The following is a 22,586-nucleotide window of genomic DNA, read 5'->3' on the forward strand; positions in this document are numbered from 1 at the left end:
GGATCCCTCTAGCCTTGAAACAGCGTTCTTGGGGTTTCTCTGGAGTGCCATCAAGGAAATCAAGGCTCCTTTCATGTTTGATGTGCAACACAGAATTGCTCTGCACGCAGTGCAGGGGAATCGGGCCTCATCTGGCGGCGAGGGGGAAGTCTCATGGTTTTTCTCGAGTTGCGGCGGGAACCTGGGGTATATTCTCGAGTTACGACGGGGATGGCCCTTCCACCCGCGTGTTTGTTCAGCGACGTCAGGACTCCTGCCTAGTTGCAAGGGACAACTCGGGATTCTCCTTGAGGCTTGGCAGGGCAATTGGGACGCCTCTCTAGCTGAGGGGGGTGACCAAGTGTCCCTTTCCACGTGCAACAGGAATCCTGGGACTCCTATCAAGTTTCACGAGGAGTCAGGCATCGTCTCCTTTGGAGGCACTGATCTCCCCGTACCTCTGGAATTTTCAAAGGATGTGAGGCCTCCGGTCGCGATGAGGTGGGGAACTAGGTCTTTCTCTGTGGTCTCCACAGGGGATTCAGACATCCTTTCATCTTGGGAGATGCAAGACGAGCCTGCATTAAACTCACTGCAGGGATATCCGGCCTTATTTCGAGTCAGGGCATCGCCGTGTGCATTCCACTTGAGGCCACAAACTCAGGGTCCCTGTCACATAACTAGAGCTGAGAGAAGCCTCCTCTTGAGGTGCTTGTGGTAAGGTGGTATTCCTCTGGAGTCGAAGCCAGGGACTAACGTCTCATCTCGAGTTGATTTTTCGTCCACGGAGCTCTTTCGTGTTGTTACAGTGACCTCAGGATCCCTCTAGCCTTGAAACAGTGTTCTTGGGGTTTCTCTGGAGTGCCATCAAGGAAATCAACGCTCCTTTCATGTGTGATGTGCCACACGGAATTGCTCGGCACGCAGTGCAGGGTATCGGGCCTCATCTCGCGGCGAGGGGGAAGTCTTATGGTTTTTCTCGAGTTGCGGCAGGAACCTGGAGTATATTCTCGAGTTACGACGGGGATGGCCCTTCCACCCACGTGTTTGTTCAGCGACGGCAGGACTCCTGCCTAGTTGCGAGGGACAACTCGGGATTCTCCTCGAGGCTTGGCAGGGCAATTGGGACGCCTCTCCAGCTGAGGCGGGAGACCAAGGGTCCCTTTCCACGTGCCACAGGAATCCTGGGACTCCTATCAAGTTTCACGAGGAGTCAGTCATCGTCTCCTTTGGAGGCACTGATCTCCGTGTACCTCTGGAGTTTTCAAAGGATGTGAGGCCTCCGGTCGCGATGAGGTGGGGAACTAGGTCTTTCTCTGTGGTCTGCACAGGGGATTCAGACATCCTTTCATCTTGGGAGATGCAAGACAAGCCGGCATTCAAGTCACTTCAGAGACATCTGGCCTTATTTTGAGTCAGGGAATCGCGGTGTCCATTCCACATGAGGCCGCAAACTCAGGGTCCCTCTCTCATTCCTAGACCTGAGAGAAGCCTCCTCTTGAGGTACTTGTGGTAAGGTGGTATTCCTCTGGAGTCGATGCCAGGGACTAACCTCTCATCTCGAGTTGATTTTTGGTACACGCAGATCTTTCTTGTTGCTACAGTGACCTCAGGATCCCTCTAGTCTTGAAACAGTGTTTGGGGTTTCTCTGGAGTGCCATCAAGGAAATCAAGGCTCCTTTCATGTGTGATGTGCAACACGGAATTGCTCTGCACGCAGTGCAGGGGAATCGGCCTTCATCTCGCGGCGAGGGGGAAGTCTCATGGTTTTTCTCGAGTTGCGGCGGGAACCTGGGGTATATTCTCGAGTTACGACGGGGATGGCCCTTCCACCCACGTGTTTGTACAGCGATCTCAGGACTCCTGCCTCGTTGCGAGGGACAACTCGGGATTCTCCTCGAGGCTTGGCAGGGCAATTGGGACGCCTCTCCAGCTGAGGCGGGAGACCAAGGGGCCCTTTCCACGTGCCACAGGAATCCTGGGACTCCTATCAAGTATCACGAGGAGTCAGGCATCGTCGCCTTTGGAGGCACTGATCTCCGCGTACCTCTGGAGTTTTCAAAGGATGTGAGGCCTCCGGTCACGATGAGGTGGGGAACTAGGTCTTTCTCTGTGGTCTCCACAGGGGATTCAGACATCCTTTCGTCTTGGGAGATTCAAGACCAGCCTGCATTCAAGTCACTGCAGGGATATCCGGCCTTATTTCGAGTCAGGGCATCGCGGTGTCCATTCCACTTGAGGCCGCAAACTCAGGGTCCCTCTCACATACCTAGAGCTGAGAGAAGCCTCCTCTTGAGGTGCTTCTGGTAAGGTGGTATTCCTCTGGAGTCGAAGCCAGGGACTAACCTCTCATCTCGAGTTGATTTGTGGTCCACGGAGCTCTTTCGTGTTGCTACAGTGACCTCAGGATCCCTCTAGCCTTGAAACACTGTTCTTGGGGTTTCTCTGGAGTGCCATCAAGGAAATCAAGGCTCCTTACATGTTTGATGTGCAACACGGAATTGCTCTGCACGCAGTGCAGGGGAATCGGGCCTCATCTCACGGCGAGGGGGAAGTCTCATGGTTTTTCTCGAGTTGCGGCGGGAACCTGGGGTATATTCTCGAGTTACGGCGGGGATGGCCCTTCCACACACGTGTTTGTTCAGCGACGTCAGGACTCCTGCCTAGTTGCGAGGGACAACTCGGGATTCTCCTCGAGGCTTGCCAGGGCAATTGGGACGCCTCTCCAGCTGAGGCGGGAGATCAAGGGGCCCTTTCCACGTGCCACAGGAATCCTGGGACTCCTATCAACTTTCACGAGGAGTCAGGCATCGTCTCCTTTGGAGGCACTGTTCTCCGCGTACCTCTGGAGTTTTCAAAGCATGTGATGACTCTGGTCGCGATGAGGTGGGGAACTAGGTCTTTTCTGTGATCTCCACAGGGGATTCAGACATCCTTTCGTCTTGGGAGATGCAAGACGAGTCTGCATTCAAGTCACTGCAGGGATATCCAGCCTTATTTCGAGTCAGGGCATCGCGGTGTCCATTCCACTTGAGGCCACAAACTCAGGGTCCCTCTCACATACCTAGAGCTGAGAGAAGCCTCCTCTTGAGGTGCTTGTGGTAAGGTGGTATTCCTCTGGAGTCGAAGCTAGGGACTAACGTATCATCTCGAGTTGATTTTTGGTCCACGGAGCTCTTTCGTGTTGCTACAGTGACCTCAGGATCCCTCTAGGCTTGAAAGAGTGTTCTTGGGGTTTCTCTGGAGTGCCATCAAGGAAATCAACGCTCCTTTCATGTGTGATGTGCAACACGGAATTGCTCTGCACGCAGTGCAGGGGAATCAGGCCTCATCTTGCGGCGAGGGGGAAGTCTCATGGTTTTTCTCGAGTTGCGGCGGAAACCTGGGGTATATTCTCGAGTTACGACGGGGATGGCTCTTCCACATACGTGTTCGTTCAGCGACGTCAGGACTCCTGCCTAGTTGCGAGGGACAACTCAGGACTCTCCTCGAGGCTTGGCAGGGCAATTTGGACGCCTCTCCAGCTGAGGCGGGAGACCAAGGGTCCCTTTCCAAATGCCAAAGCAATCCTGGGACTCTTATCAAGTTTCACGAGGAGTCAGGCATCGTCTCCTTTGGAGGCACTGTTCTCCGCGTACCTCTGGAGTTTTCAAAGGATATGAGGCCTCCGGTCGCGATGAGGTGGGGAACTAGGTCTTTCTCTGTCGTCTCCACAGGGGATTCAGACATCCTTTCATCTTGGGAGATGAAAGACGAGCCTGCATTCAAGTCACTGCAGGGATATCCGGCCTTATTTCGAGTCAGGGCATCGCGGTGTCCATTCCACTTGAGGCCGCAAACTCAGGGTCCCTCTCACATACCTAGAGCTGAGAGAAGCCTCCTCTTGAGGTGCTTGTGGTAAGGTGTTATTCCTCTGGAGTCGAAGCCAGGGACTAACCTCTCATCTCGAGTTGATTTTTGGTCCACGGAGCTCTTTCGTGTTGCTACAGTGACCTCAGGATCCCTCTAGCCTTGAAACACTGTTCTTGGGGTTTCTCTGGAGTGCCATCAAGGAAATCAAGGCTCCTTTCTTGTTTGATGTGCAACACGGAATTGCTCTGCACACAGTGCTGGGGAATCTGGCCTCATCTCGCGCGAGGGGGAAGAGTCATGGTTTTTCTCGAGTTGCGGCGGGAACCTGGGGTATATTCTCGAGTTACGACGCGGATGGCCCTTCCACCCACGTGTTTGTTCAGCGACGTCAGGACTCCTGCCTAGTTGCGAGGGACAACTCGGGATTCTCCTCGAGGCTTGGCAGGGCAATTGGGACGCCTCTCCAGCTGAGGCGGGAGACTAAGGGTCCCTTTCCACGTGCCACAGGAATCCTGGGATTCCTATCAAGTTTCATGAGAGTCAGGCATCGTCTCCTTTGGAGGCACTGATCTTCGCGTACCTCTGAAGTTTTCAAAGGATGTGAGGCCTCCTGTCGCGATGAGGTGGGGAACTAGGTCTTTCTCTGTGGTCTCCACAGGGGATTCAGACATCGTTTCGTCTTGGGAGATGCAAGACGAGCCTGCATTCAAGTCACTGCAGGGATATCCGGCCTTATTTCGAGTCAGGGCATCGCGGTGTGCATTCCACATGAGGCCGCAAACTCAGGGTCCCTCTCACATACCTAGAGCTGAGAGAAGCCTGCTCCTGTGGTGCTTGTGGTAAGGTGGTATTCCTCTGGAGTCGAAGCCAGGGACTAACCTTTCATCTCGAGTTGATTTTTTGTCCACGGAGATCTTTCTTGTTGCTACAGTGACCTCAGGATTCCTCTTGCCTTGAAACAGTGTTCTTGGGGTTTCTCTGGAGTGCCATCAAGGAAATCAAGGCTCATTTCATGTGTGACGTGCAACACGGAATTGCTCTGCACGCAGTGCAGGGTAATCGGGCCTCATTTTGCGGCGAGGGGGAAGTCTCATGGTTTTTCTCGAGTTGCGGCGGGAACCGGGGGTATATTCTCGAGTTACGACGCGGATGGCCCTTCCACACACGTGTTTGTTCAGTGACGTCAGGACTGTGCCTAGTTGCAAGTGACAACTCGGGATTCTCCTTGAGGCTTGGCAGGGCAATTAGGACGCCTCTCCAGCTGAGGGGGGAGACCAAGTGTCCCTTTAAACGAGCCACAGGAATCCTGGGACTCCTATCAAGTTTCACGAGGAGTCAGGCATGGTCTCCTTTGGAGGCACTGATCTCCGCGTACCTCTGGAGTTTTCAAAGGATGTGAGGCCTCCGGTCGCGATGAGGTGGGGAACTAGGTCTTTCTCTGTGGTCTCCACAGGGGATTCAGACATCCTTTCGTCTTGGGAGATGTAAGACGAGCCTGCTTTCAAGTCACTGCAGGCATATCCGGCCTTATTTCTAGTCAGGGCATTGCGGTGTCCATTCCACTTGAGGCCGCAAACTCAGGGTCCCTCTCACACACCTAGAGCTGAGAGAAGCCTCCTCTTGAGGTGCTTGTGGTAAGGTGGTATTCCTCTGGAGTCGAAGCCAGGGACTAACCTCTAATCTCGAGTTGATTTTTCGTCCACGGAGCTCTTTCGTGTTGTTACAGTGACCTCAGGATCCCTCTAGCCTTGAAACAGTGTTCTTGGGGTTTCTCTGGAGTGCCATCAACGAAATCAAGGCTCCTTTCATGTGTGATGTGCAACACGGAATTGCTCTGCACGCAGTGCAGGGGAATCGGGCGTCATCTCTCGGCGAGGGGGTAGTCTCATGGTTTTTCTCGAGTTGCGGCGGGAACCTGGGGTATATTCTCGAGTTACGACGGGGTTGGCCCTTCAACCCACGTGTTTGTTCAGCGACGTCAGGACTCCTGCTTAGTTGCGAGGGCCAACTCGGGATTCTCCTCAAGGCTTGGCAGGGCAATTGGGACGCCTCTCCAGCTGAGGCGGGAGACCAAGGGTCCCTTTCCACGTGCCACAGGAATCCTGGGACTCCTATCAAGTTTCACGAGGAGTCAGGCATCATCTCCTTTGGAGGCACTGATCTCCGCATACCTCTGGAGTTTTCAAAGGATGTGAGGCCTCTGGTCGCGATGAGATGGGGTACTAGGTCTTTCTCTGTGGTCTCCACAGGAGATTCAGACATGCTTTCGTCTTGGGAGATGCAAGACGAGCCTGCATTTAAGTCACTGCAGGGATATGTGGCCTTATTTCGGGTCAAGGCATCGCGGTGTCCATTTCACTTGAGGCTGCAAACTCAGGGTCCCTCTCACATACCTAGAGCTGAGAGAAGCCTCCTCTTGAGGTGCTTGTGGTAAGGTGGTATTCCTCTGGAGTCGAAGCCAGGGACTAATCTCTCATCTCGTGTTGATTTTTGGTCCACGGAGCTCTTTCGTGTTGCTACAGTGACCTCAGGATCCCTCTAGCCTTGAAACAGCGTTCTTGGGGTTTCTCTGGAGTGCCATCAAGGAAATCAAGGCTCCTTTCATGTTTGATGTGCAACACAGAATTGCTCTGCACGCAGTGCAGGGGAATCGGGCCTCATCTGGCGGCGAGGGGGAAGTCTCATGGTTTTTCTCGAGTTGCGGCGGGAACCTGGGGTATATTCTCGAGTTACGACGGGGATGGCCCTTCCACCCGCGTGTTTGTTCAGCGACGTCAGGACTCCTGCCTAGTTGCAAGGGACAACTCGGGATTCTCCTTGAGGCTTGGCAGGGCAATTGGGACGCCTCTCTAGCTGAGGGGGGTGACCAAGTGTCCCTTTCCACGTGCAACAGGAATCCTGGGACTCCTATCAAGTTTCACGAGGAGTCAGGCATCGTCTCCTTTGGAGGCACTGATCTCCCCGTACCTCTGGAATTTTCAAAGGATGTGAGGCCTCCGGTCGCGATGAGGTGGGGAACTAGGTCTTTCTCTGTGGTCTCCACAGGGGATTCAGACATCCTTTCATCTTGGGAGATGCAAGACGAGCCTGCATTAAACTCACTGCAGGGATATCCGGCCTTATTTCGAGTCAGGGCATCGCCGTGTGCATTCCACTTGAGGCCACAAACTCAGGGTCCCTGTCACATAACTAGAGCTGAGAGAAGCCTCCTCTTGAGGTGCTTGTGGTAAGGTGGTATTCCTCTGGAGTCGAAGCCAGGGACTAACGTCTCATCTCGAGTTGATTTTTCGTCCACGGAGCTCTTTCGTGTTGTTACAGTGACCTCAGGATCCCTCTAGCCTTGAAACAGTGTTCTTGGGGTTTCTCTGGAGTGCCATCAAGGAAATCAACGCTCCTTTCATGTGTGATGTGCAACACGGAATTGCTCTGCACGCAGTGCAGGGGAATCGAGCCTCATCTCGTGGCGAGGGGGAAAACTCATGGTTTTTCTCGAGTTGCGGCGGGAACCTGGGGTATATTCTCGAGTTACGACGGGGATGGCTCTTCCACATACGTGTTCGTTCAGCGACGTCAGGACTCCTGCCTAGTTGCGAGGGACAACTCAGGACTCTCCTCGAGGCTTGGCAGGGCAATTTGGACGCCTCTCCAGCTGAGGCGGGAGACCAAGGGTCCCTTTCCAAATGCCAAAGCAATCCTGGGACTCTTATCAAGTTTCACGAGGAGTCAGGCATGGTCTCCTTTGGAGGCACTGATCTCCGCGTACCTCTGGAGTTTTCAAAGGATGTGAGGCCTCCGGTCGCGATGAGGTGGGGAACTAGGTCTTTCTCTGTGGTCTCCACAGGGGATTCAGACATCCTTTCGTCTTGGGAGATGCAAGACGAGCCTGCATTCAAGTCACTGCAGGCATATACGGCCTTATTTCGAGTCAGGGCATCGCCGTGTCCATTCCACTTGAGGCCACAAACTCAGGGTCCCTGTCACATACCTAGAGCTGAGAGAAGCCTCCTCTTGAGGTGCTTGTGGTAAGGTGGTATTCCTCTGGAGTCGAAGCCAGGGACTAACCTCTCATCTCGAGTTGATTTTTCGTCCACGGAGTTCTTTCGTGTTGCTACAGTGACCTCAGGATCCCTCTAGCCTTGAAACAGTGTTCTTGGGGTTTCTCTGGAGTGCCATCAAGGAAATCAAGGCTCCTTTCATGTGTGATGTGCAACACGGAATTGCTCTGCACGCAGTGCAGGGGAATCGTTCCTCATCTCGCGGCGAGGGGGAAGTCTCATGGTTTTTCTCGAGTTGCGGCGGGAACCTGGGGTATATTCTCGAGGTACGACGGGGATGGCCCATCCACCCACGTGTTTGTTCAGCGACGTCAGGACTCCTGCCTAGTTGCGAGGGACAACTCTGGATTCTCCTCGAGGCTTGCCAGGGCAATTGGAACGCCTCTCCAGCTGAGGCGGGAGACCAAGGGTCCCTTTCCACGTGCCACAGGAATCCTGGGACTCCTAACAAGTTTCACGAGGAGTCAGGCATCGTCTCCTTTGGAGGCACTGACCTTCGCGTACCTCTGGAGTTTTCAAAGGATATGAGGCCTCCGGTCGCGATGAGGTGGGGAACTAGGTCTTTCTCTGTGGTCTCCACAAGGGATTCAGACATCCTTTCGTCTTGGGAGATGCAAGACGAGCCTGCATTTAAGTCACTGCAGGAATATCCGGCCTTATTTCGAGTCAGGGCATTGCGGTGTCCATTCCACTTGAGGCCGCAAACTCAGGGTCCCTCTCACATACCTAGAGCTGAGAGAAGCCTCCTCTTGAGGTGCTTGTGGTAAGGTGGTATTCCTCTGGAGTCGAAGCCAGGGACTAGCCTCTAATCTCGAGTTGATTTTTCGTCCACGGAGCTCTTTCGTGTTGTTACAGTGACCTCAGGATCCCTCTAGACTTGAAACAGTGTTCTTGGGGTTTCTCTGGAGTGCCATCAAGGAAATCAAGGCTCCTTTCATGTGTGATGTGCAACACGGAATTGCTCTGCACGCAGTGCAGGGGAATCGGGCGTCATCTCTCGGCGAGGGGGTAGTCTCATGGTTTTTCTCGAGTTGCGGCGGGAACCTGGGGTATATTCTCGAGTTACGACGGGGTTGGCCCTTCAACCCACGTGTTTGTTCAGCGACGTCAGGACTCCTGCTTAGTTGCGAGGGCCAACTCGGGATTCTCCTCAAGGCTTGGCAGGGCAATTGGGACGCCTCTCCAGCTGAGGCGGGAGACCAAGGGTCCCTTTCCACGTGCCACAGGAATCCTGGGACTCCTATCAAGTTTCACGAGGAGTCAGGCATCATCTCCTTTGGAGGCACTGATCTCCGCATACCTCTGGAGTTTTCAAAGGATGTGAGGCCTCTGGTCGCGATGAGATGGGGTACTAGGTCTTTCTCTGTGGTCTCCACAGGGGATTCAGACATGCTTTCGTCTTGGGAGATGCAAGACGAGCCTGCATTTAAGTCACTGCAGGGATATGTGGCCTTATTTCGGGTCAAGGCATCGCGGTGTCCATTTCACTTGAGGCTGCAAACTCAGGGTCCCTCTCACATACCTAGAGCTGAGAGAAGCCTCCTCTTGAGGTGCTTGTGGTAAGGTGGTATTCCTCTGGAGTCGAAGCCAGGGACTAATCTCTCATCTCGTGTTGATTTTTGGTCCACGGAGCTCTTTCGTGTTGCTACAGTGACCTCAGGATCCCTCTAGCCTTGAAACAGCGTTCTTGGGGTTTCTCTGGAGTGCCATCAAGGAAATCAAGGCTCCTTTCATGTTTGATGTGCAACACAGAATTGCTCTGCACGCAGTGCAGGGGAATCGGGCCTCATCTCGCGGCGAGGGGGAAGTCTCATGGTTTTTCTCGAGTTGTGGCGGGAACCTGGGGTATATTCTCGAGTTACGACGGGGATGGCCCTTCCACCCGCGTGTTTGTTCAGCGACGTCAGGACTCCTGCCTAGTTGCAAGGGACAACTCGGGATTCTCCTTGAGGCTTGGCAGGGCAATTGGGACGCCTCTCTAGCTGAGGGGGGTGACCAAGTGTCCCTTTCCACGTGCAACAGGAATCCTGGGACTCCTATCAAGTTTCACGAGGAGTCAGGCATCGTCTCCTTTGGAGGCACTGATCTCCCCGTACCTCTGGAATTTTCAAAGGATGTGAGGCCTCCGGTCGCGATGAGGTGGGGAACTAGGACTTTCTCTGTGGTCTCCACAGGGGATTCAGACATCCTTTCATCTTGGGAGATGCAAGACGAGCCTGCATTAAACTCACTGCAGGGATATCCGGCCTTATTTCGAGTCAGGGCATCGCCGTGTGCATTCCACTTGAGGCCACAAACTCAGGGTCCCTGTCACATAACTAGAGCTGAGAGAAGCCTCCTCTTGAGGTGCTTGTGGTAAGGTGGTATTCCTCTGGAGTCGAAGCCAGGGACTAACGTCTCATCTCGAGTTGATTTTTCGTCCACGGAGCTCTTTCGTGTTGTTACAGTGACCTCAGGATCCCTCTAGCCTTGAAACAGTGTTCCTGGGGTTTCTCTGGAGTGCCATCAAGGAAATCAATGCTCATTTCATGTGTGATGTGCAACACGGAATTGCTCTGCACGCAGTGCAGGGGAATCGAGCCTCATCTCGTGGCGAGGGGGAAAACTCATGGTTTTTCTCGAGTTGCGGCGGGAACCTGGGGTATATTCTCGAGTTACGACGGGGATGGCTCTTCCACATACGTGTTCGTTCAGCGACGTCAGGACTCCTGCCTAGTTGCGAGGGACAACTCAGGACTCTCCTCGAGGCTTGGCAGGGCAATTTGGACGCCTCTCCAGCTGAGGCGGGAGACCAAGGGTCCCTTTCCAAATGCCAAAGCAATCCTGGGACTCTTATCAAGTTTCACGAGGAGTCAGGCATCGTCTCCTTTGGAGGCACTGTTCTCCGCGTACCTCTGGAGTTTTCAAAGGATATGAGGCCTCCGGTCGCGATGAGGTGGGGAACTAGGTCTTTCTCTGTCGTCTCCACAGGGGATTCAGACATCCTTTCATCTTGGGAGATGAAAGACGAGCCTGCATTCAAGTCACTGCAGGGATATCCGGCCTTATTTCGAGTCAGGGCATCGCCGTGTCCATTCCACTTGAGGCCGCAAACTCAGGGTCCCTGTCACATACCTAGAGCTGAGAGAAGCCTCCTCTTGAGGTGCTTGTGGTAAGGTGGTATTCCTCTGGAGTCGAAGCCAGGGACTAACCTCTCATCTCGAGTTGATTTTTCGTCCACGGAGCTCTTTCGTGTTGCTACAGTGACCTCAGTATCCCTCTAGCCTTGAAACAGTATTCTTGGGGTTTCTCTGGAGTGCCATCAAGGAAATCAAGGCTCCTTTCATGTGTGATGTGCAACACGGAATTGCTCTGCACACAGTGCTGGGGAATCTGGCCTCATCTCGCGCGAGGGGGAAGAGTCATGGTTTTTCTCGAGTTGCGGCGGGTACCTGGGGTATATTCTCGAGTTACGACGCGGATGGTCCTTCCACCCACGTGTTTGTTCAGCGACGTCAGGACTCCTGCCTAGTTGCGAGGGACAACTCGGGATTCTCCTCGAGGCTTGGCAGGGCAATTGGGACGCCTCTCCAGCTGAGGCGGGAGACTAAGGGTCCCTTTCCACGTGCCACAGGAATCCTGGGATTCCTATCAAGTTTCATGAGAGTCAGGCATCGTCTCCTTTGGAGGCACTGATCTTCGCGTACCTCTGAAGTTTTCAAAGGATGTGAGGCCTCCTGTCGCGATGAGGTGGGGAACTAGGTCTTTCTCTGTGGTCTCCACAGGGGATTCAGACATCGTTTCGTCTTGGGAGATGCAAGACGAGCCTGCATTCAAGTCACTGCAGGGATATCCGGCCTTATTTCGAGTCAGGGCATCGCGGTGTGCATTCCACATGAGGCCGCAAACTCAGGGTCCCTCTCACATACCTAGAGCTGAGAGAAGCCTGCTCCTGTGGTGCTTGTGGTAAGGTGGTATTCCTCTGGAGTCGAAGCCAGGGACTAACCTTTCATCTCGAGTTGATTTTTTGTCCACGGAGATCTTTCTTGTTGCTACAGTGACCTCAGGATTCCTCTTGCCTTGAAACAGTGTTCTTGGGGTTTCTCTGGAGTGCCATCAAGGAAATCAAGGCTCATTTCATGTGCCACGTGCAACACGGAATTGCTCTGCACGCAGTGCAGGGGAATCGGGCCTCATTTTGCGGCGAGGGGGAAGTCTCATGGTTTTTCTCGAGTTGCGGCGGGAACCGGGGGTATATTCTCGAGTTACGACGGGGATGGCCCTTCCACACACGTGTTTGTTCAGTGACGTCAGGACTGTGCCTAGTTGCAAGTGACAACTCGGGATTCTCCTTGAAGCTTGGCAGGGCAATTGGGACGCCTCTCCAGCTGAGGGGGGAGACCAAGTGTCCCTTTAAACGAGCCACAGGAATCCTGGGACTCCTATCAAGTTTCACGAGGAGTCAGGCATGGTCTCCTTTGGAGGCACTGATCTCCGCGTACCTCTGGAGTTTTCAAAGGATGTGAGGCCTCCGGTCGCGATGAGGTGGGGAACTAGGTCTTTCTCTGTGGTCTCCACAGGGGATTCAGACATCCTTTCGTCTTGGGAGATGCAAGACGAGCCTGCATTCAAGTCACTGCAGGCATATCCGGCCTTATTTCGAGTCAGGGCATCGCGGTGCCCATTCCACTTGAGGCCGCAAACTCCGGGTCCCTCTCACATACTTAGAGCTGAGAGAAGCCTCCTCTTGAGGTGCTTGTGTTAAGGTGGTATTCCTCTGGAGTCGAAGCCAGGGACTAACCTCTCACCTCGAGTTAATTTTTGGTCCACGGAGCTCTTTCGGGTTGCTACAGTGACCTCAGGATCCCTCTAGCCTTGAAACAGTGTTCTTGGGGTTTCTCTGGAGTGCCATCAAGGAAATCAAGGCTCCTTTCAAGTATGATGTGCAACACGGAATTGCTCTGCACGCAGTGCAGGGGAATCGGGCCTCATTTCGCGGCGAGGGGGAAGTCTTAAGGTTTTTCTCGAGTTGTGGCGGGAACCTGGGGTATATTCTCGAGTTACAATGGAGATGGCCCTTCCTCACACGTGTTTGTTCAGCGAGGTCAGGACTTCTGCCTAGTTGCGAGGGACAACTCGGGATTCTCCTCGAGGCTTGGCAGGGCAATTGGGATGCGTCTCCAGCTGAGGCGGGAGACCAAGGGTCCCTTTCCACGTGCCACAGGAATCCTGGGACTCCTATCAAGTTTGACGTGGAGTCAGGCATTGGCTCCTTTGGAGGCACTGATCTCCGCGTACCTCTGGAGTTTTCAAAGGATGTGAGGCCTCCGGGCGCGATGAGTTGGGGAACGAGGTCTTTCTCTGTGGTCTCCACAGGGGATTCAGACATCCTTTCATCTTGGGAGATGCAAGACGAGCCTGCATTCAAGTCACTGCAGGGATATCCGGCCTTATTTCGAGTCAGGGCATCGCGGTGCCCATTCCACTTGAGGCCGCAAACTCAGGGTCCCTCTCTTATACCTAGAGCTGAGAGAAGCCTCCTCTTGAGGTGCTTGTGGTAAGGTGGTATTCCTCTGGAGTCGAAGCCAGGGACTAACCTCTCATCTCGAGTTGATTTTTGGTCCACGGATCACTTTCGTGTTGCTACAGTGACCTCAGGATGCCTCTAGCCTTGAAACAGTGTTCATGGGGTTTCTCTGGAGTGCCATCAAGGAAATCAAGGCTCCTTTCATATGTGATGTGCAAGACGGAATTGCTCTGCACGCAGTGCAGGGGAATCGGGCCTCATCTCGCGGCGAGTGGGAAGTCTCATGGTTTTTCTCGAGTTGCGGCGGGAACCTGGGGTATATTCTCGAGTTACGACGGGTTTGGCCCTTCCACACACGTGTTTGTTCAGCGACGTCAGGACTCCTGCCTAGTTGCGAGGGACAACTCGTGATTCTCCTCAAGGATTGGCAGGGCAATTGGGACGCCTCTCCAGCTGAGGCGGGAGACCAAGGGTCCCTTTCCACGTGCCACAGGAATCCTGGGACTCCTATCAAGTTTCACGAGGAGTCAGGCATCGTCTCCTTTGGAGGCACTGATCTCCCCGTACCTCTGGAGTTTTCAAAGGATGTGAGGCCTCCTGTCGCGATGAGGTGGGGAACTAGGTCTTTCTCTGTGGTCTCCATAGGGGATTCAGACATCTTTTCGTTTTGGGAGATGCAAGACGAGCCTGCATTCAAGTCACTGCAGGGATATCCGGGCTTATTTCGAGTCAGGACATCGCGGTGTCCATTCCACTTGAGGCCGCAAACTCAGGGTCCCTCTCACATACCTAGAGCTGAGAGAAGCCTCCTATTGAGGTGCTTGTGGTGAGGTGGTATTTCTCTGGAGTCGAAGACAGGGACTAACCTCTCATCTCGAGTTGATTTTTGGTCCACGGAGTTCTTTTGTGTTGCTACAGTGACCTCAGGATCCGTCTAGCCTGAAACAGTGTTTTTGGGTTTTCTCTGGAGTGCCATCAAGGAAATCAAGGCTCCTTTCATGTGTGATGTGCAACACGGAATTGCTCTGCACGCAGTGCAGGGGAATCGGGCCTCATCTCGCGGCGAGGGGGAAGTCTCATGGTTTTTCTCGAGTTGTGGCGGGAACCTGGGGTATATTCTCGAGTTACGATGGGGATGGCCCTTCCTCACACGTGTTTGTTCAGCGAGGTCAGGACTTCTGCCTAGTTGCAAGGGACAACTCGGGATTCTCCTTGAGGCTTGGCAGGGCAATTGGGACGCCTCTCTAGCTGAGGGTGGTGACCAAGTGTCCCTTTCCACGTGCAACAGGAATCCTGGGACTCCTATCAAGTTTCACGAGGAGTCAGGCATCGTCTCCTTTGGAGGCACTGATCTCCCCGTACCTCTGGAATTTTCAAAGGATGTGAGGCCTCCGGTCGCGATGAGGTGGGGAACTAGGTCTTTCTCTGTGGTCTCCACAGGGGATTCAGACATCCTTTCATCTTGGGAGATGCAAGACGAGCCTGCATTAAACTCACTGCAGGGATATCCGGCCTTATTTCGAGTCAGGGCATCGCCGTGTGCATTCCACTTGAGGCCACAAACTCAGGGTCCCTGTCACATAACTAGAGCTGAGAGAAGCCTCCTCCTGAGGTGCTTGTGGTAAGGTGGTATTCCTCTGGAGTCGAAGCCAGGGACTAACGTCTCATCTCGAGTTGATTTTTCGTCCACGGAGCTCTTTCGTGTTGTTACAGTGACCTCAGGATCCCTCTAGCCTTGAAACAGTGTTCTTGGGGATTCTCTGGAGTGCCATCAAGGAAATCAACGCTCCTTTCATGTGTGATGTGCAACACGGAATTGCTCTGCACGCAGTGCAGGGGAATCGAGCCTCATCTCGTGGCGAGGGGGAAGTCTCATGGTTTTTCTCGAGTTGCGGCGGGAACCTGGGGTATATTCTCGAGTTACGACGGGGATGGCTCTTCCACATACGTGTTCGTTCAGCGACGTCAGGACTCCTGCCTAGTTGCGAGGGACAACTCAGGACTCTCCTCGAGGCTTGGCAGGGCAATTTGGACGCCTCTCCAGCTGAGGCGGGAGACCAAGGGTCCCTTTCCAAATGCCAAAGCAATCCTGGGACTCTTATCAAGTTTCACGAGGAGTCAGGCATCGTCTCCTTTGGAGGCACTGTTCTCCGCGTACCTCTGGAGTTTTCAATGGATATGAGGCCTCCGGTCGCGATGAGGTGGGGAACTAGGTCTTTCTCTGTCGTCTCCACAGGGGATTCAGACATCCTTTCATCTTGGGAGATGAAAGACGAGCCTGCATTCAAGTCACTGCAGGGATATCCGGCCTTATTTCGAGTCAGGGCATCGCGGTGTCCATTCCACTTGAGGCCGCAAACTCAGGGTCCCTCTCACATACCTAGAGCTGAGAGAAGCCTCCTCTTGAGGTGCTTGTGGTAAGGTGTTATTCCTCTGGAGTCGAAGCCAGGGACTAACCTCTCATCTCGAGTTGTTTTTTGGTCCACGGAGCTCTTTCGTGTTGCTACAGTGACCTCAGGATCCCTCTAGCCTTGAAACAGTGTTCTTGGGGTTTCTCTGGAGTGCCATCAAGGAAATCAAGGCTCCTTTCTTGTTTGATGTGCAACACGGAATTGCTCTGCACACAGTGCTGGGGAATCTGGCCTCATCTCGCGCGAGGGGGAAGAGTCATGGTTTTTCTCGAGTTGCGGCGGGAACCTGGGGTATATTCTCGAGTTACGACGCGGATGGCCCTTCCACCCACGTGTTTGTTCAGCGACGTCAGGACTCCTGCCTAGTTGCGAGGGACAACTCGGGATTCTCCTCGAGGCTTGGCAGGGCAATTGGGACGCCTCTCCAGCTGAGGCGGGAGACTAAGGGTCCCTTTCCACGTGCCACAGGAATCCTGGGATTCCTATCAAGTTTCATGAGAGTCAGGCATCGTCTCCTTTGGAGGCACTGATCTTCGCGTACCTCTGAAGTTTTCAAAGGATGTGAGGCCTCCGGTCGCGATGAGGTGGGGAACTAGGTCTTTCTCTGTGGTCTCCACAGGGGATTCAGACATCGTTTCGTCTTGGGAGATGCAAGACGAGCTTGCATTCAAGTCACTGCAGGGATATCCGGCCTTATTTCGAGTCAGGGCATCGCGGTGTGCATTCCACATGAGGCCGCAAACTCAGGGTCCCTCTCACATACCTAGAGCTGAGAGAAGCCTGCTCCTGTGGTGCTTGTGGTAAGGTGGTATTCCTCTGGAGTCGAAGCCAGGGACTAACCTTTCATCTCGAGTTGATTTTTTGTCCACGGAGATCTTTCTTGTTGCTACAGTGACCTCAGGATTCCTCTTGCCTTGAAACAGTGTTCTTGGGGTTTCTCTAGAGTGCCATCAAGGAAATCAAGGCTCATTTCATGTGTGACGTGCAACACGGAATTGCTCTGCACGCAGTGCAGGGGAATCGGGCCTCATTTTGCGGCGAGGGGGAAGTCTCATGGTTTTTCTCGAGTTGCGGCGGGAACCGGGGGTATATTCTCGAGTTACGACGGGGATGGCCCTTCCACACACGTGTTTGTTCAGTGACGTCAGGACTGTGCCTAGTTGCAAGTGACAACTCGGGATTCTCCTTGAGGCTTGGCAGGGCAATTGGGACGCCTCTCCAGCTGAGGGGGGAAACCAAGTGTCCCTTTAAACGAGCCACAGGAATCCTGGGACTCCTATCAAGTTTCACGAGGAGTAAGGCATGGTCTCCTTTGGAGGCACTGATCTCCGCGTACCTCTGGAGTTTTCAAAGGATGTGAGGCCTCCGGTCGCGATGAGGTGGGGAACTAGGTCTTTCTCTGTGGTCTCCACAGGGGATTCAGACATCCTTTCGTCTTGGGAGATGCAAGACGAGCCTGCATTCAAGTCACTGCAGGCATATCCGGCCTTATTTCGAGTCAGGGCATCGCCGTGTCCATTCCACTTGAGGCCACAAACTCAGGGTCCCTGTCAGATACCTAGAGCTGAGAGAAGCCTCCTCTTGAGGTGCTTGTGGTAAGTTGGTATTCCTCTGGAGTCGAAGCCAGGGACTAACCTCTCATCTCGAGTTGATTTTTCGTCCACGGAGCTCTTTCGTGTTGCTACAGTGACCTCAGGATCCCTCTAGCCTTGAAACAGTGTTCTTGGGGTTTCTCTGGAGTGCCATCAAGGAAATCAAGGCTCCTTTCATGTGTGATGTGCAACACGGAATTGCTCTGCACGCAGTGCAGGGGAATCGTTCCTCATGTCGCGGCGAGGGGGAAGTCTCATGGTTTTTCTCGAGTTGCGGCGGGAACCTGGGGTATATTCTCGAGTTACGACGGGGATGGCCCTTCCACCCACGTGTTTGTTCAGCCACGTCAGGACTCCTGCCTAGTTGCGAGGGACAAATCGGGATTCTCCTCGACGCTTGGCAGGGCAATTGGGACGCCTCTCCAGCTGAGGCGGGAGACCAAGTGTCCCTTTCCACGTGCCACAGGAATCCTGGGACTCCTATCAAGTTTCACGAGGAGTCAGGCATCATCTCCTTTGGAGGCACTGATCTCCGTGTACCTCTGGAGTTTTCAAAGGATGTGAGGCCTCCGGTCGCGATGAGGTGGGGAACTAGGTCTTTCTCTGTGGTCTCCACAGGGGATTCAGACATCCTTTCGTCTTGGGAGATGCAAGACGAGCCTGCATTCAAGTAACTGCAGGGATATCCGGCCTTATTTCGAGTCAGGGCATCGCGGTGTGCATTCCACTTGAGGCCGCAAACTCAGGGTCCCTCTCACATACCTAGAGCTGAGAGAAGCCTTCTCTTGAGGTGCTTGTGCTAAGGTGGTATTCCTCTGGAGTCGAAGCCAGGGACTAACCTCTCATCTCGAGTTGATTTTTGGTCCACGGAGCTCTTTTGTGTTGCTACAGTGACCTCAGGATCCCTCTAGCCTTGAAACAGTGTTCTTCCGGTTTCTCTGGAGTGCCATCAAGGAAATCAAGGCTCCTTTCTTGTTTGATGTGCAACACGGAATTGCTCTGCACACAGTGCTGGGGAATCTGGCCTCATCTCGCGCGAGGGGGAAGAGTCATGGTTTTTCTCGAGTTGCGGCGGGAACCTGGGGTATATTCTCGAGTTACGACGCGGATGGCCCTTCCACCCACGTGTTTGTTCAGCGACGTCAGGACTCCTGCCTAGTTGCGAGGGACAACTCAGGACTCTCCTCGAGGCTTGGCAGGGCAATTGGGACGCCTCTCCAGCTGAGGCGGGAGACCAAGGGTCCCTTTCCAAATGCCAAAGCAATCCTGGGACTCTTATCAAGTTTCACGAGGAGTCAGGCATCGTCTCCTTTGGAGGCACTGTTCTCCGCGTACCTCTGGAGTTTTCAAAGGATGTGAGGCCTCCGGTCGCGATGAGGTGGGGAACTAGGTCTTTCTCTGTCGTCTCCACAGGGGATTCAGACATCCTTTCATCTTGGGAGATGAAAGACGAGCCTGCATTCAAGTCACTGCAGGGATATCCAGCCTTATTTCGAGTCAGGGCATCGCGGTGTCCATTCCACTTGAGGCCGCAAACTCAGGGTCCCTCTCACATACCTAGAGCTGAGAGAAGCCTCCTCTTGAGGTGCTTGTGGTAAGGTGTTATTCCTCTGGAGTCGAAGCCAGGGACTAACCTCTCATCTCGAGTTGTTTTTTGGTCCACGGAGCTCTTTCGTGTTGCTACAGTGACCTCAGGATCCCTCTAGCCTTGAAACAGTGTTCTTGGGGTTTCTCTGGAGTGCCATCAAGGAAATCAAGGCTCCTTTCTTGTTTGATGTGCAACACGGAATTGCTCTGCACACAGTGCTGGGGAATCTGGCCTCATCTCGCGCGAGGGGGAAGAGTCATGGTTTTTCTCGAGTTGCGGCGGGAACCTGGGGTATATTCTCGAGTTACGACGCGGATGGCCCTTCCACCCACGTGTTTGTTCAGCGACGTCAGGACTCCTGCCTAGTTGCGAGGGACAACTCGGGATTCTCCTCGAGGCTTGGCAGGGCAATTGGGACGCCTCTCCAGCTGAGGCGGGAGACTAAGGGTCCCTTTCCACGTGCCACAGGAATCCTGGGATTCCTATCAAGTTTCACGAGGAGTCAGGCATCGTCTCCTTTGGAGGCACTGATATCCACGTACCTCTGTAGTTTTCAAAGGATATGAGGCCTCCGGTCGCGATGAGGTGGGAAACAAGGTCTTTTCTGTGATCTCCACAGGGGATTCAGACATCCTTTCATCTTGGGAGTTGAAAGACAAGCCTGCATTCAAGTCACTGCAGGGATATCCGGCCTTATTTCGAGTCAGGGCATCGCGGTGTCCATTCCACTTGAGGCCGCAAACTCAGGGTCCCTCTCACATACCTAGAGCTGAGAGAAGCCTCCTCTTGAGGTGCTTGTGGTAAGGTGGTATTCCTCTGGGGTCGAAGCCAGGGACTAACCTCTCACCTCGAGTTAATTTTTGGTCCACGGAGCTCTTTCGGGTTGCTACAGTGACCTCAGGATCCCTCTAGCCTTGAAACAGTGTTCTTGGGGTTTCTCTGGAGTGCCATCAAGGAAATCAAGGCTCCTTTCAAGTATGATGTGCAACACGGAATTGCTCTGCACGCAGTGCAGGGGAATCGGGCCTCATCTCGCGGCGAGGGGGAAGTCTTAAGGTTTTTCTCGAGTTGTGGCGGGAACCTGGGGTATATTCTCGAGTTACGATGGGGATGGCCCTTCCTCACACGTGTTTGTTCAGCGAGGTCAGGACTTCTGCCTAGTTGCGAGGGACAACTCGGGATTCTCCTCGAGGCTTGGCAGGGCAATTGGGATGCGTCTCCAGCTGAGGCGGGAGACCAAGGGTCCCTTTCCACGTGCCACAGGAATCCTGGGACTCCTATCAAGTTTGACGTGGAGTCAGGCATTGGCTCCTTTGGAGGCACTGATCTCCGCGTACCTCTGGAGTTTTCAAAGGATGTGAGGCCTCCGGGCGCGATGAGTTGGGGAACGAGGTCTTTCTCTGTGGTCTCCACAGGGGATTCAGACATCCTTTCATCTTGGGAGATGCAAGACGAGCCTGCATTCAAGTCACTGCAGGGATATCCGGCCTTATTTCGAGTCAGGGCATCGCGGTGCCCATTCCACTTGAGGCCGCAAACTCAGGGTCCCTCTCTTATACCTAGAGCTGAGAGAAGCCTCCTCTTGAGGTGCTTGTGGTAAGGTGGTATTCCTCTGGAGTCGAAGCCAGGGACTAACCTCTCATCTCGAGTTGATTTTTGGTCCACGGATCACTTTCGTGTTGCTACAGTGACCTCAGGATGCCTCTAGCCTTGAAACAGTGTTCATGGGGTTTCTCTGGAGTGCCATCAAGGAAATCAAGGCTCCTTTCATGTGTGATGTGCAACACGGAATTGCTCTGCACGCAGTGCAGGGGAATCGGGCCTCATCTCGCGGCGAGGGGGAAGTCTCATGGTTTTTCGCGAGTTTCGGCTGGAACCTGGGGTATATTCTCGAGTTACGATGGGGATGGCCCTTCCTCACACGTGTTTGTTCAGCGAGGTCAGGACTTCTGCCTAGTTGCAAGGGACAACTCGGGATTCTCCTTGAGGCTTGGCAGGGCAATTGGGACGCCTCTCTAGCTGAGGGGGGTGACCAAGTGTCCCTTTCCACGTGCAACAGGAATCCTGGGACTCCTATCAAGTTTCACGAGGAGTCAGGCATCGTCTCCTTTGGAGGCACTGATCTCCCCGTACCTCTGGAATTTTCAAAGGATGTGAGGCCTCCGGTCGCGATGAGGTGGGGAACTAGGTCTTTCTCTGTGGTCTCCACAGGGGATTCAGACATCCTTTCATCTTTGGAGATGCAAGACGAGCCTGCATTCAAGTCACTGCAGGGATATCCGGCCTTATTTCGAGTCAGGGCATCGCCGTGTCCATTCCACTTGAGGCCACAAACTCAGGGTCCCTGTCACATAACTAGAGCTGAGAGAAGCCTCCTCTTGAGGTGCTTGTGGTAAGGTGGTATTCCTCTGGAGTCGAAGCCAGGGACTAACGTCTCATCTCGAGTTGATTTTTCGTCCACGGAGCTCTTTCGTGTTGCTACAGTGACCTCAGGATCCCTCTAGCCTTGAAACAGTGTTCTTGGGGTTTCTCTGGAGTGCCATCAAGGAAATCAACGCTCCTTTCATGTGTGATGTGCAACACGGAATTGCTCTGCACGCAGTGCAGGGGAATCGAGCCTCATCTCGTGGCGAGGGGGAAGTCTCATGGTTTTTCTCGAGTTGCGGCGGGAACCTGGGGTATATTCTCGAGTTACGACGGGGATGGCTCTTCCCCATACGTGTTCGTTCAGCGACGTCAGGACTCCTGCCTAGTTGCGAGGGACAACTCAGGACTCTCCTCGAGGCTTGGCAGGGCAATTTGGACGCCTCTCCAGCTGAGGCGGGAGACCAAGGGTCCCTTTCCAAATGCCAAAGCAATCCTGGGACTCTTATCAAGTTTCACGAGGAGTCAGGCATCGTCTCCTTTGGAGGCACTGTTCTCCGCGTACCTCTGGAGTTTTCAAAGGATATGAGGCCTCCGGTCGCGATGAGGTGGGGAACTAGGTCTTTCTCTGTCGTCTCCACAGGGGATTCAGACATCCTTTCATCTTGGGAGATGAAAGACGAGCCTGCATTCAAGTCACTGCAGGGATATCCGGCCTTATTTCGAGTCAGGGCATCGCGGTGTCCATTCCACTTGAGGCCGCAAACTCAGGGTCCCTCTCACATACCTAGAGCTGAGAGAAGCCTCCTCTTGAGGTGCTTGTGGTAAGGTGTTATTCCTCTGGAGTCGAAGCCAGGGACTAACCTCTCATCTCGAGTTGTTTTTTGGTCCACGGAGCTCTTTCGTGTTGCTACAGTGACCTCAGGATCCCTCTAGCCTTGAAACAGTGTTCTTGGGGTTTCTCTGGAGTGCCATCAAGGAAATCAAGGCTCCTTTCTTGTTTGATGTGCAACACAGAATTGCTCTGCACACAGTGCTGGGGAATCTGGCCTCATCTCGCGCGAGGGGGAAGAGTCATGGTTTTTCTCGAGTTGCGGCGGGAACCTGGGGTATATTCTCGAGTTACGACGCGGATGGCCCTTCCACCCACGTGTTTGTTCAGCGACGTCAGGACTCCTGCCTAGTTGCGAGGGACAACTCGGGATTCTCCTCGAGGCTTGGCAGGGCAATTGGGACGCC

Source organism: Cervus elaphus, chromosome 27, assembly GCF_910594005.1.
Source record: "Cervus elaphus chromosome 27, mCerEla1.1, whole genome shotgun sequence".
Taxonomy (NCBI): Eukaryota; Metazoa; Chordata; class Mammalia; order Artiodactyla; family Cervidae; genus Cervus; species Cervus elaphus.